The following is a 14,007-nucleotide window of genomic DNA, read 5'->3' as shown; positions in this document are numbered from 1 at the left end:
CCATAGCTAGGGCCATACCACCATGCAGTTAAGTTTAGTTTGACCTTGTGAGGCACTGAAGGTCACTGTCTCATCCACACCTAAATCGGAAATAGTACACTGAGGAGTAGCGCTCACACTCTAAAATTTTGGGCTGCTGGTTTAGCATTCCTAAAAAGGAAAGTTGTGCGAAAGAACCCTTTTTTTTTTATGTGTACACCACCACCAAGCACCTCAAAGCGCTACCAAGGTGCCCACTGGCCCAGGGAGCATTGATGCGCGTTTGCATTTTTTTGCGACTGTCTCAGAGGCTTTACCTCCACCTGCGGATTATGCTGGGTAGGAGGCTAATAGTTTTTTGCGCACGGATGCAACTTGATGAAGACGACAACGCGCAATGCACAACGCGATAGTGTGGCAGTTTAACACGTGGCGTGATTGGTTGCGGTGATAGCACAGTAATAGTAGAGCAACCTTTTCTTTAACAGTAAACAAGAAATAAAGAAAGGAAGCGGCGATAGCATAGAACCTCGTGCAGTGGCCCGCGAAGATGATCTCTTCACGCCGCCGCGGATGTGAATTCCAGTCGCGGCAACCTTTATTTTATTTCTGAATTTATCTAAGAGGCTTCAGACAAATACCGCCTTTTTCAGGATTGCCAGTGAAGTTGTGCTTTCCACTACAAGTGCAGCCCCACTAATATCAAGCTAAGAGACTAGTATATGGAATATCTGAATACAAGAGACATTCTCTTGGCCGCCATCTCTTCGTGATTTCGGCTACTAGTAGAAAGCTATTTACACCTTATGGTACCTCTGCTAAAAGACACTCTATTTGCATCGTTTATGACATGGAGTTATATTGTGGTGTTACCGCAACAACCGTGAATGCATCCTAATCACATGCCTGGATACAGTTCATTCACGCAGGCGACGGAATCAACGGCGAGGGAGTCAACAGAATCAAGTAATCAGCGCAGACAGTTGAGCCAGTTGAAGCTATATCAATAGCAAAAAAAAAAACGCGACCTGGGCTTTGTCTCTTGCTGCCAGTAGTGTACTAAGTCGTCTCTAGACGGGCGTATTTTTCTTCATCACGATGAACACGGTTTCGCTAAGGTTATTTCATGTCAGCTTCTTCTGTGTGTTCTTCCTCGCCTTCTCTGTTTGTTATTCGGTAATTCTTTCCAAGTTTGTCAACACCTGCGAGAGAACGGCCAGTGATTGCTGCATCGTAGCAGAGCTCCGCTCCAACCTTCTTACTAATAACCTGAAAGCAACAGTCTAGCGTTGTAGTCATCTTCTCATTTGAAAATTATATTATTGCAATTGTTTCAAATAAAAATAATTAAACTTTCCTGAAATCCGTAAACAGCATAGTATGAGCACAACAAAACATAGTCATCGACATTCATTAGCCCCGATTTGCATATACACAAACAGATTTAAACTGTTTTTTTTAAGCCTGCTCTTGAAATGTGAATGCTTGCCGATATGCATCTTTAGATTCAATATCCTCGCAAAAGTACTGAAGTGCCATATTTTGCATATTTATATCCCCCGAGGCGTTTTGTTCCCGTAGCAAATGGAAGTTTTTGTTATAAAATTGTATTATTGTAGTCAGCGAGACGTTATATTCTCTTGCGATGTTCAATAGTGTTTAAGACCAGTCACAGTGCTATATTACGCAGTTGGTTAAGCGTGATTTTCTTTTAGCTGCCATTTACGGCAAACCAAGGCGACAATCGTGCGGACCTGATGAACATGAAGCCGAACTTTTTTATTTCGGTTTATAATAATAATAATAATTGGTTTTTGGGGAACGGAAATGGAGCAGTATCTGTCTCATATATCGTTGGACACCAGAACCGCGCCGTTAAGGAAGGGATATAGGAGGGAGTGAAAGGAGAAAGGAAGAATAGGTGCCGTAGTGGAGGGCTCCGGAATAATTTCGACCACCTGGGGATCTTCAACGTGCACTGATATCGCACAGCACACGGGCGCCTTAGCGTTTTTCCTCCATAAAAACGCCGCCGCCGCGGTCGGGTTCGAACCCGGGAACTCCGGATCAGTAGTCGAGCGCCCTAGCCACTGAGCCACCGCGGCGAGTATTATTTCGGTTTGTTCTGATTTACATTTTCACGCAAACAAAGGAAGAGCAAGCAAATCGTGATTTCGCACCTTACTAGGGCCTGATCTTCCCAAAAAATGCATACATACAAACATATATGAACAAGGAACACCGAGTCGCATGCGAAACAAACCTTAATAAATTGCGACCATTTCAGCAACAAAAAACAAGCAAACAGCAAAGCATTACTCAAGCACTGCAAGGACAATAAAGTCACTATAGTTCCAAGAGGCAAATCAAGCTAAATAAATCCAAAATTTGAATACAAACAAAAAGCTTCAAACAACGTATGAGCGAAACAAGAGAGGGAACAGGAGAACTTCGCTAAGAAAGAAAAAAAACATCATAGTGGCACTCTTTTCTTGTTAAACACTTCATTCCTTCCTAACTTTCCGTCTGAATGACAGGCAACATAAAAAAAACTACCCACACTTATGGCAATTCAGATATTTCATTTACTGCTGCGGTACAGACAAGCTGAGCATAGGTATTTTATTTAACTCTCTTTAATAGAGTGGCACTCAAGGTGCCGTATTTTATCGTAATCCTTACTAGGAAAAATGACAGCATTTCTTGTCTGGTTAGTTGTGTGTACATTGATTGCAGAATCATATGCATGAATGACGTGGGCGTGCGTGATTCAAATGGCCTCGGAAGTGTCGTTAGCCAATCGCGCCGCCGTTTTCTGAGTCCAGCGCTGTGCACGGCCTGAGCGGTAGACGAGAGCGTAGGTGAAGGCCACAGCGATGACCACCAGCAGAATCCCGACTGTGGCCAGCGACCGCAAGGACATGCCCAAGATGGAGCCCCATTTCTGGTTGGTGGCCGGGCCTGAAATGTCGGCGTCCACCTTGTGGCCAACACCTGTGAGCAATGTGACTGTTCTGAGCGCACAGGAACTCGGGGATTAGCGAGCACTAAAGGATATATTTGCGTGTTTAAGGTGCGAACACTGCGTTATACTGCTGCAACGCAGAGATAAGAGAAAGGGTTGGTGTATTGGGACGTTAAACATCCCAAAGCGACACGGACTACGAGGGACGCCGTAGTGAAGGGCTCCGGAAATTTCGACCACCTGGGGCCGCTAGCATTTCGCCTCCACCGAAATTCGACCGCCGCGGCCGGGATCGAACCCGCGTCTTTCGGGTCAGTAGCCGAGCACCGTAACTACTGAGCCACTGCGGCGGCCAGCAAAGAAAGAAAGAAAGAAAGAAAGAAAGAAAGGAAGAAAGAGAGAAAGAAAGAGAGAAAGAAAGAAAGAAAGAAGGAAGGAAAGAAAGAAAGAAAGAAAGAGAGAGAAAGAAAGAAAGAAAGAAAGAAAGAAAGAATGAAAGAAAGAAAGAAAGAAAGAAAGAAAGAAAGAAAGAAAGAAAGAAAGAAAGAAAGAAAGAAAGAAAGAAAGAAAGAAAGAAAGAAAGAAAGAAAGAAAGAAAGAAAGAAAGAAAGAAAGAAAGAAAGAAAGAAAGAAAGAAAGAAAGAAAGAAAGAAAGAAAGGAAGAGGAAATGTGAGCAGGTTAATGAGATGATGTTCCGGTTAACTAGCATGCACTGAAGAAAAGAGATGAGATATGGAGAGGAAAGAGGCTTACAGGGTAAGAAACTAAGATACCACACAAAAACAAGGGTTTTGCCTCCTCATATACTTATGGAGGCCTTGGCTGTTTGCAATGCTATGAAGCGGCCATCCGAACAACTACCTTTCGCTGAATCAGAACCTCCCCTACAGCGTAGAGACCTTTCGGCGACCTTGGACCTCCCGCCACTCCCCCTCTCCCTGGCAAAAGCATTCTCTTATGATGGCGAATAAACTATGCAAAGTTTTCGGCAGCGGCAGCAACACGAAGGATGTACTGCTAAACGCAACTCTGCCTTTTTGCAGTTTTCATCACCGGCCGCAACTTTGCTCTGCAAGCATTGGCTGGGGCCTGATTCAGCGCATAAACCCGCACGTGTTCATCTGGGCATCGAGCATCCACCAGGGGCATCGCGGTTGGCAACCACACTGAAGATGAATAGCTGCTTTCGGAAGGCGGAACGCATTCGGCAGCGGCAGCAGCACGAAGAATGTACTGCTAAACGCAACTCTGCCTTTTTGCAGGTTGGTGCTTCTTTTTTGCAATTCTACTGCTAGAATATACGCCGCTGTCTCTGCTGTAAAAATTGGCATCTGCCTTTTTTAATTATTATGCATACTGACAATGTTTGCCTCACATGTAACACAGAGTTTCCCTTAGCTGAAGCGTTTTTTGTATGTAGGGAGTGTACTGATTCCTACCACTTTGGAAGCTGCGCTGGGTTAACAGAAAAACAATACAAGAGTAAATCTGGGTCTGCAAAACAGAAATGGGTATGCCCTACATGCAGGTCTGCCAAGCGCAAAACAGGAAATCAGACCGAAAGATTTATGTCAGATGAAATAAATGATCTCAGGTCTATCTTGATATGCGTTAATCAGATATTAGACGCCCTAATGCCCCTGAAAGAAACCGTACCTAACTTCGAAAAAGCTGTGCAGTTAATTTCCGATAAATATGATCAGCTGCTAGCTCGCGTGGCAACACAAGAAAATGACACAAAAAAGCTTGGTAAAAGAGTGGAAGCTCTAGAGGGCAGGGTCCAAAGCACAGGCGAGGAAAGTGAGCGACTGAAGAATGGGCTAAATGACTTGGAATGGAGTAGTCGGCGATTAAACCTGGAAGTTCACGGGGTAAAGGTCTCAGAAAACGAAAATTTAGTAGATAAAGTAAATTCCATTGCCAACTTGGTTGGTATACCGATCATCTCTGAAATGGATATTTCTGCTATACTCCTCCTGCCTGCTAAGCATGACAAAACGCCCGGTATAATTGCTCGATACGCCAGACAAGCTGTCAGGGATCAACAGCTCGAAGCTAGAAATGAGCTGAAGAAAAAGAATTCTGGTCTTTTCATTCAGGAAAACATGACGAACCAAAACCGCCAGCTGCTTCGCACAGTGAAGGATTGGGCTAAAGAGAAAGGTCACCGTTACGCATAGCATAGGAACGGCAAAATCTTCCTGCGAAAGGCAGACGGTGACTGGGCTATCTTGATACGAAGCCAATCTGACCTTCCAACGTAGCTTGCTATCGCAAATCAAGAATAGTTTTTTTTCTGTCCAATTACCATGTCTGGGCCAGGTAGCATTAAACGATTTAGTTGCAACCCTTGGAGCTACAAAAAAAGGGTCTCCTAAACTCTTTTCATTTAAATGTGCAGTCAATTAGTAACAAAGTTTAAGAGCTCGATTGCTTATTTCAGAAGCTAAATGATTATTTTGACGTTCTTATGTTCACGGAAACATGGCATTCCGACAGTGCAAATACTTTCCAGCAACCAGGGATGAAATCCTTCTGCGTGTACAGGTCTATTCGCCGGGGTGGAGGCGTGTCTTTACCTGTGAGTGAGTCCTTGCCAGCGACCTTACTGTCGGAGTTTTCATGTGTAATTCGTGATTACGAGGTTGTGCGTGTACAGGTGCATGCCCTCGTCATCGCTATCTGTTACCGCCCTCCCGGTGGTTGTATGAGTGATTTCATTGATTTTCTTGAAAATCTCTTCTCAGTTGTTAATGAAAATCAATACAAGATTATTCTTCGTCGTGACTTTAATATTGACATGGGTTGCACCAGCACACAGAATTGAATTTGAAAATATGCTCTTGTGTAATGGCTGTGCAAATCTTATAAGCTCAACCACGCGAATCACCCTTTACTCAGAAACCATCTTAGATCTGTTTATATCTAACTGTGATCCATCTTCTATAAAAAGTTGCGTGCTCGCGTAGTCTGTCAGCGATCATTTACCGATGTGCTGCAGCATTGTTACGAATATTTTAAGAATTTCTTTTCCAGTTGTTGCTGCAACCTATGAAGTTATTTCCCAGGTAGCTCTTGATGCTTTTCGTCTAGAAATTAGTAAATTATGCTGGGACAATGTCTCTCGCGAGAGTCACGTGAACATTGCTTATGAGGCTCTTCTGTGCTCGTTCACTTCAGTCTAAAAAAAGTATTTTGTTTACAAACCTGCCCACAGAGGAAAAGGTTGTAACAGCCCGCTTCTGAGAAAAATTGAAAAGAAAGACCGTCTGTTGAAAAAATTTCTGCGTACCCGCGAAGAGGCAGACCTTTCCAATTTTGAATCCTTTCGTAATTCTCTAAACAAAGAACTGCAGAAGTCCAGGGAAACATACTATTTTCGCGTTTTTTTCTTCTTGTTCGGCGCGTTCAAACGTTACGTGGAACAAGTTAAGTTCTCTAATGGGGCGAAATGAAAAGACAAAGATGGTCACAGAAATTTTTTATGATAGACAGGTGTTGAATGGACAAAATATGGTCGATACATTTAATGACTATTTTGTACACCGAGACTTTAGCGCTGTAACACATGGAACTTGTTCTGTACTCCGACCAGAGAATCCGAACAATTTATTTTTAGAGCCAACAGATGCAACTGAAGTCAGTTCTACATTTTTAAACCTGAAAAACTACCATAGCTGCGACTCTGATGGTGTGAAGATTAGACCTGTTAAATACGTAATAGATATTATCGGTCCAGTTCTGTCATACGTTTTTAACTTGTGTATTTCTTCCGGCATATTTCATTACAAAATGCAAGTCGCACGTGTCATGCCTATCTTAAAGAAAGGCGATAGTCTTGATGTTTCAAACTATCGACCTATTTATATTCATCCTGTATTTTCAAAGGGTTTGAAAAGGTTGTGTTCAAGCGAATAACTTGTTTCTGCAACAAATACAATGTTATAACTAAAGCCCAATACGGTTTTTGAAAAAAATATGTCCACTGAACTTGCTCTCATGGATCAAAAGGAATACATATTACACAAGTTTGAGGATAAACAGTTGGTTGCTGGTATCTTTGTGGACTTCACCCAGGCATTCGACTACATAAGACACTCAATTTTTCTTGATAAATTAAACCATTATGGAATCCGCGGTCTCCCCTTGAATTTAATAAATAGCCATCTTTCAAACAGGATACAGTTTGTTTCAGTAAATGACTTCCTATCTAGTAAACAACAAATTATTACGGGCGTCCCGCAAGGAAGCCTTCTCGGACCATTACTTTTTAATTTGTATATAAATGACATAACCCACATTTGTCCCGCCATTAAGCTAGTCATATATGCGGATGACACGAGTATCTTTATCTTATCACCTTGTGAAACTGATTTAGTAATGAGAGCGAATAGTTAGTTAGGAAAGCTTGATACGTGGACGAGCAATAACCATCTAAAAATAAACACTAAATAAACAAATGCAGTGATTTTTCGTCCAAAGGGCAGACGCATTAGCTTTCAGCATGATTCAGAAATTGCAAAATAGATATTGTTTCGTATGCTAAGGTGTTGGGTGTTTATTTTTCAGAGAATCTGCAATGGGATGATCATGTAAATAACTTATTGCAGAAACTAAGCTCGGTCACTTGAATACTAAATCACCACCGTTACTGCTTTCCACAATCAGTAAAGCTAATGATATATAATGCTCTCATTGTGTCCTCTCTACATTACTGCTTTTTAGTATAAGTCACCACTACCGCGACAAATTTAAACAGGCTGTTAAAGCTACAACAAAGAACCTTACGCATAATTGCAAATCTAAAATATACAGAATCGTCTGCCCCTCTCTTTAAACAGTTCAACGTGCACCAAGCACATGATTTATACCGTTATATACTGTCTCGCGTGTTCTATTTCAGCGCAAAACACTCGATATCTCTCCTTTTGGACGTCGCAGGATTGACGCAAAATGATCTGCCATACCCCACAAGAAATACAGAATACTGGAAAATCCCAAAATGCCACACCAATTATGGTACACAAATGCTCCAGAATATTTTACCGAGGCTTCTAAATGACTACGATAGACAAGGCACTGATCTTGTGAAATTAACCCTGTCTGAGTTTAAACAGTTATTTACAAACTGATTGTCATCATGGATGTTTCTGTTCTTGTTTTCTGTGCATACATGAATGTACTTCATAGATCCTCTCTGTATAATCTGTATAATCTCTGTGCATATAATCTCTGTCTATAATCTCTGAATAATTTTTCTAAGTTTGCGCATGCTCACGTAACCGTAGCATAAGGCTGCAATCTTTTCTTCTTGATGTGTTTATGCTTTCCGCTGCCACTGTATTTGGGGTCCAGGGACCCTTCAAGCCGTCGTAGAACGGCTTTCACCTTGGCCTCCTGTACACTCCGGTGTATGAATGAAAAAAATATGAATGAATGAATGAATGAATGAATGAATGAATGAATGAATGAATGAATGAATGAATGAATGAATGAATGAATGAATGAATGAATGAATGAATGAAATACACTGGCTGAAATCGGAGTCACTGCAAGGCTGCAGCGTATCTCGTAAAAGCGTGTCATTGATTTTAGCTGTCCGGTTCTTCTAGCATGGTTTCAAATCATTTCAATAAATGTTTACTACGTAAGATTCTTCGCGATGCTATTTTAATGACGCGTGTTCTTTAGTGCAATTCTAAGAAAGACACCCAGAGGAACGTTTGGAGTCTTCTAATTATGATGCTCGGTAGCAGTAATGAACTACTGAATCATGTTTCAGAAATTTTTATTAAATCTGTGTTGTTGTACTTGCGGAACTTAGTAGTGCTGTTTTAATAATAACATAGTACTAGTCCTAAACAGATCGCGCTGCGTAATGATTACGAATCTCTCGTCATGCTCGACGTGGTGTAAGGTTATCAGCGAAACGAAGCATCCTGAAGCTTCAGGAGAAAGCACTGAATTTTCGTTGACATAATTCTGGGCGAACGTCATTACTCCGTTGCTGTTTACTGCCCGTAATCGGATAGAAGCAGTTCATTTATCGAGTATTTGGCGTGGGATTGCGCTGGGAGAGAATACTGAAAATGGCCCCAACGGTCACATCGGCAAGAAGATCAATATGATGAGAAGACCGATATTGCAATGGACATCGATGGCTCTCACAAAGAATGCATGAAAACACCCACTACGAACACAATGAATGCCCACTTGACTTTATTCATTTCCAAAGAGATGAATGGCTTTATGTATTCCTGCAGATACGCGAGGGAAGGGGGGGTGGGGGGTTGCACGCACACAGTAGTGAGAAGACAGCCATCAGCAGCTAATGTTCCAGGACTAAGTTTTCTTCGAGAGCACAGCTCAGACCGTCACTCGAACGGCCACCAGCCGTTTTAGCAGGGAGGTTAAAGCCACATCATAACTTTGAACAGATACTGCATTAAGTGATAATACTGTATACAGAAGTACCACCCATGTGATACCCGTGATACCCATGTGATACCATGTGATACCCATGAGATACCATGTGATACCATGTGATACCCATACAGAAGTACCACCCATGTGATACCCGTGATACCCATGTGATACCATGTGATACCCATGTGATACAATCACCCGAGGCCCGAAGACCGGTATTCGAAAAGAATGTTCGTGCTTCCACCATCAACGGGCCCGTAAATGCAGTATCCATTATTCACTGAAAAAGTACCATACCCGAAATGGCAACCATCGGAAGCATGCTCAATGATGCAGAAATGTGTCGTCGAGGAAGACAACTTTCCGTTTTGTGCACGATAAGGCTTTCTTGCGCACCCAGTAGCGAAGCCTGCCCTACGTATCTAGCGTGAAATACCTTTATTCTTCCGAGCAATAGCGCATCAAAGGACAAGGGACGGTGAGCAATAATTGACACATCATCATCATCACCAGCTTGACTACACCTACTGCAGGGCAAAGGCCCCTCCTATGGCTCTCCAATTAACCCTGTCATTTGCCAGCTACGGCCACCATATCGCCGCAAATTTCTTAATCTAATCCGGCTACCTAGCTTTCTGCCGCCTCCTTCTATGCTTGCCTTCTGTTGTAATCCACTCCGTTACCCTTAAGGACCAGCGGTCATCTTTCCTTCAAATTACATGCGCTGCCTAAGCGCATTTCTTCCTCTTGATTTCGACTAGGATATCATCAACCCGCGTTTGTTCCCTCACCCTCTCTGCCCGCTTCTGGTCTCTTAACATTACACCTATCATTTTTCATTCCATGGCTCGCTTCGTTGTCCTCAACTTAAGATTAGCTTCCATGTTTCTGCCCCGTAGGATTGACACATTCAGCGCTACCTTCCAACTGTGAGTTTCAATTCCTGTTCACCGTCCCTCCTTCTTTGATGTGCTATAACAAGCCCAAGTCTCTACGTTACCTTCTTTCTGCGGAAGCGGTGCCTCCGTCACCACTAACGCACTGGAACCAACGCTGCACCCCCTGGTTTCCACCGGCGCCACCGGAGCTGGCACTGAAGGAATATCCGGCGGCTCCATGGCGACACTCTTGTCGGGTCCGCAAGGCTCTTTTTGAACCAGTACCGACAGTTGATTCGTAACTTCGTTGTTGACGGTAAGCATCTCCTGTAGGTAGTCGTCGACGCCCAAACTGCGCAAGTAGTCCGGCAGTGACATGGACGACGAATCGTCGCTAGAAGCATCCGACGATGAGACAGACCTGCTGCTGCTGTGGGCGGACATGATAGGAGGTGGTTTCGTTCGTGATGAGCAGGAAGAATTGCGAACGCTGACCCACAACACTGCTGTCCTCTTCTTCTTCTTCACCACTGCTGTCAACTCTTGTTCTTCGTCTTCTTCCATCATAAGACATTGGTCAGAGGGCAACAGAAGCACGAGAACACAAGTTACGAGCAGCTTAAGTGCACCGTGTATATTATATGAAGGCATATGCTAGATTATCCCTGCTACTTTTTGTTGTGCAGCTTTATTGGCGAAAGCCAGCTAAAAGGAATTTTATTTTGGCGGAATGTTGGTTGTCCGTGACCGAAGCCAGTGCATACCGCCGCGGTGGCTGAGTGGTTATGGCGCTCGGCTGCTGGCCCGAAAGACGCGGGTTCGATCCCGGCCGCGGTGATCGAATTTCGATGGAGGCGAAATTCTAGAGGCCCGTGTGCTGTGCGATGTCAGTGCACGCTAAAGAACCCCAGGTGGCCGAAATTTCCGGAGCCCTCCACTACGGAGTCCCTCATAGCCTGAGTCGATTTGGGACGTTAAACCCCCATAAAAAAAACGCCAGTGCTTGCACAGGGCACATTCCCAGGGCGTGGATCAGTGCGCTCGGGTAAGGATAAAAATGTACTCCTGAACTGCAACTAAATATAAAACAGTTTGCAGTTAAAGTCGAAGGAAATTAATATACAGTATGCTTTCGGCAAAGCACGTCTGTGAACTGGCAGAAATGATTCATTTAAAGCGGGTATGTACCGAGACCCAATGGCAGTGCAGTGCAAACAAGGACGCTCAACAAGCTGCAGCATGTGTTACGAACTCAGCTGTCAGCGTTCGCATCAGTGAAGATTAAGTAAACTATCGCTGCAGACGTGCTTTAAAGGAGTACTGCCTTCAAAATTCAGGCCCTTTAAACATGTTTTGATAGATACGACGTAAAAACAATTGTATGGGAAATATCCAGGCATGGTGCCATGGCTGGGGAGTGTGAATTACCGCAGACAAATAAGGGTTTCTGTGTATCACCACGAAACAAAATCCACTTCATTATTCTTACTCTATTTACAACAACTCTTGAGTTTAAGTTCTTCAATACAAGTATAACGTAGCAGCACTAGCTAATCGCCTTAACTGGAGCACCAAAATTAACATCTACTATTTTGCCATCAGCAACCAGACTCTACCAAGCCTCAAGGTAAAAAATTGCGCCACAAATTTTGCCGTTGTGGCATATAAAACGCTTATAACATATAAGTTAGAACATATTGCCACACTGCTCACATTCTGCGAGCGCCGCCATGCGGCCGAACGGCATGGCTGGGCTCGTGTGGAAGCGAAGAAGACGACGTTCCCGCTCGGACGCGCGCTGCTGGTCTTCTTGGCCTTCGGATTAAAAGCCCCCTTTTGTGTCGCCCTGCGTTTGTCGGCGACAGATTGGTGGACGTGCTGGGCCGATTCATGCCGATACTTCTGACACAACGCTCCAATAATCTCGGACGCCCTACCTGACTTACAAACTTCTTTTCCACCTTGAAGGAGGAATTGAAGTGAATTTGCAGAATACGTCCCTTCTTCCCATTCTTTATGGCACCAACTACTAGAACCACCCATTTAACATCACGGGAGAAAGCCAATTGCCAAGAAGATATTGAGAGAGAGAGCAGAACGGGAAAGCAGCGATGTTAAGCAGGCGACGCCAGGAATGCTACCCTACAATTGGGAGGGGGAACAAAGGGAGAAAAAGAAAGGGAATACAGGTATAGGAGATCTGTTCTGTGCCAGTCCGTAGGTCATTAATATGACGGTGCTAGGGATCACATTGAAAGTATACAGCATCTATACATGTACAGATGACGGGAGTACAGACAAAAAGCCAAATGGATTCGGCTTGACGGGGTCTGTACCCCCTACAGAAATGGCACTGTGCATAATAATGAGAACAAAAACATACAATACTGGATAAACGAGAAAAAAAAACATTGGTGAACATTGTATAACAGACATACATACGGGTAAAAAAAAATCAAGAATAGAATGCTGCAAGGAATTATATTACAGAAAGCGAATAGTATAAAATGATGCATATAACATAGACTTGAAATTCGCATCTATAAAAAATCAGTTAGTTACAAGCAGAGAAAATTGGTTAAGCATTCATGACGTCAGTGTATACCGGGGCAAAAAAAAAGGAATCCACAATGAGCCCATTAAAAGGAGAGATAGGTGTCTATTGAGTTTCTAATGAATTTAATAAAGATGGCAGTGCATGGCGTAACATTTGTTGACCGTAGTTAGTGCGCGCTTTAGGAACGTACCATGTTTCTCTGTGACGTGCGTTCTAAATGTTAAAATTCATTGTCAATAGAGATAAATGCTCGAAAAATTCCGCGTTCTGTTTTTTCGTAGTAGTGAAACGCTTGAGCAAAATACTACGATATATGGAGGTGACCAGTTGTAAGTTAAGGGTGCTGAAAAGAGGATGCGTATGAGCGTCATATGAAGAATTGGCGATAGCGCGCACTGCTTTCTTCTGCAATAGAAGAAGTTTTGTGATGTTAGGCATCGTGGTGTTTCCCCAGACTAAATGACAGTAATTCAGATGGGACAGAAAGAGAGAGTTATAAAGCAGTTTTTTAACGCTCAAGGGAAGAAACAATTGAAGTTTCGTTAGTATTCCCACAACACGAGCGATTTTGTTAGCAACTGAGTCTGTATAAATATTCCAAAGCAAGTTTTCTTGAAATACGACCCCTAGGCATTTATTCGATGGCACAAAGTTGATAATCGAGGAACCCATTTGCAAATAGCCATCCATGTTGACATTTTTGTTTTTAGGTTGAAAAAGTACAGCCTTTGTCTTGTTTTTATTTATAGACAGTGAATTCAATGAACTCCATCAATTAAGTTCACTTAAACTAGCGTTCGCAAGAGCCAACAGGTCCCTTGCACAACCAGATGTAAAGAACAGACTAGTGTCATCATCGTATATGATGAATCGGGCAGTAATGTTCATATTCATTATATCGTTAATGTAAATATTAAATAACAAAGATCCAAGAATACTTCCTTGAGGTACACCAGAATGAATGGGTAAGTTATCGTAAATACAGTTATTTATTGAAATCCTCTGACACCTGAACTGCAGATAGCTTTTGATTAAGCCAAGGAATGGGCCCCTAAAACCGTAAATTTCAAGTTTTGTTAGCAGAGTGGTGTGTTTAATTGTGTCAAAGGCCTTTGACAAATCAATAAAAACGCGTAGTGTCACAAAAGTTTGCTCAAATGCTTGTAGCATTAGTTCATTTTGTGTAACTATAGCTAACTCT

Source organism: Amblyomma americanum, chromosome 9 (assembly GCF_052857255.1).
Source record: "Amblyomma americanum isolate KBUSLIRL-KWMA chromosome 9, ASM5285725v1, whole genome shotgun sequence".
Taxonomy (NCBI): domain Eukaryota; kingdom Metazoa; phylum Arthropoda; class Arachnida; order Ixodida; family Ixodidae; genus Amblyomma; species Amblyomma americanum.
This window is presented reverse-complemented; position numbering follows the sequence as displayed.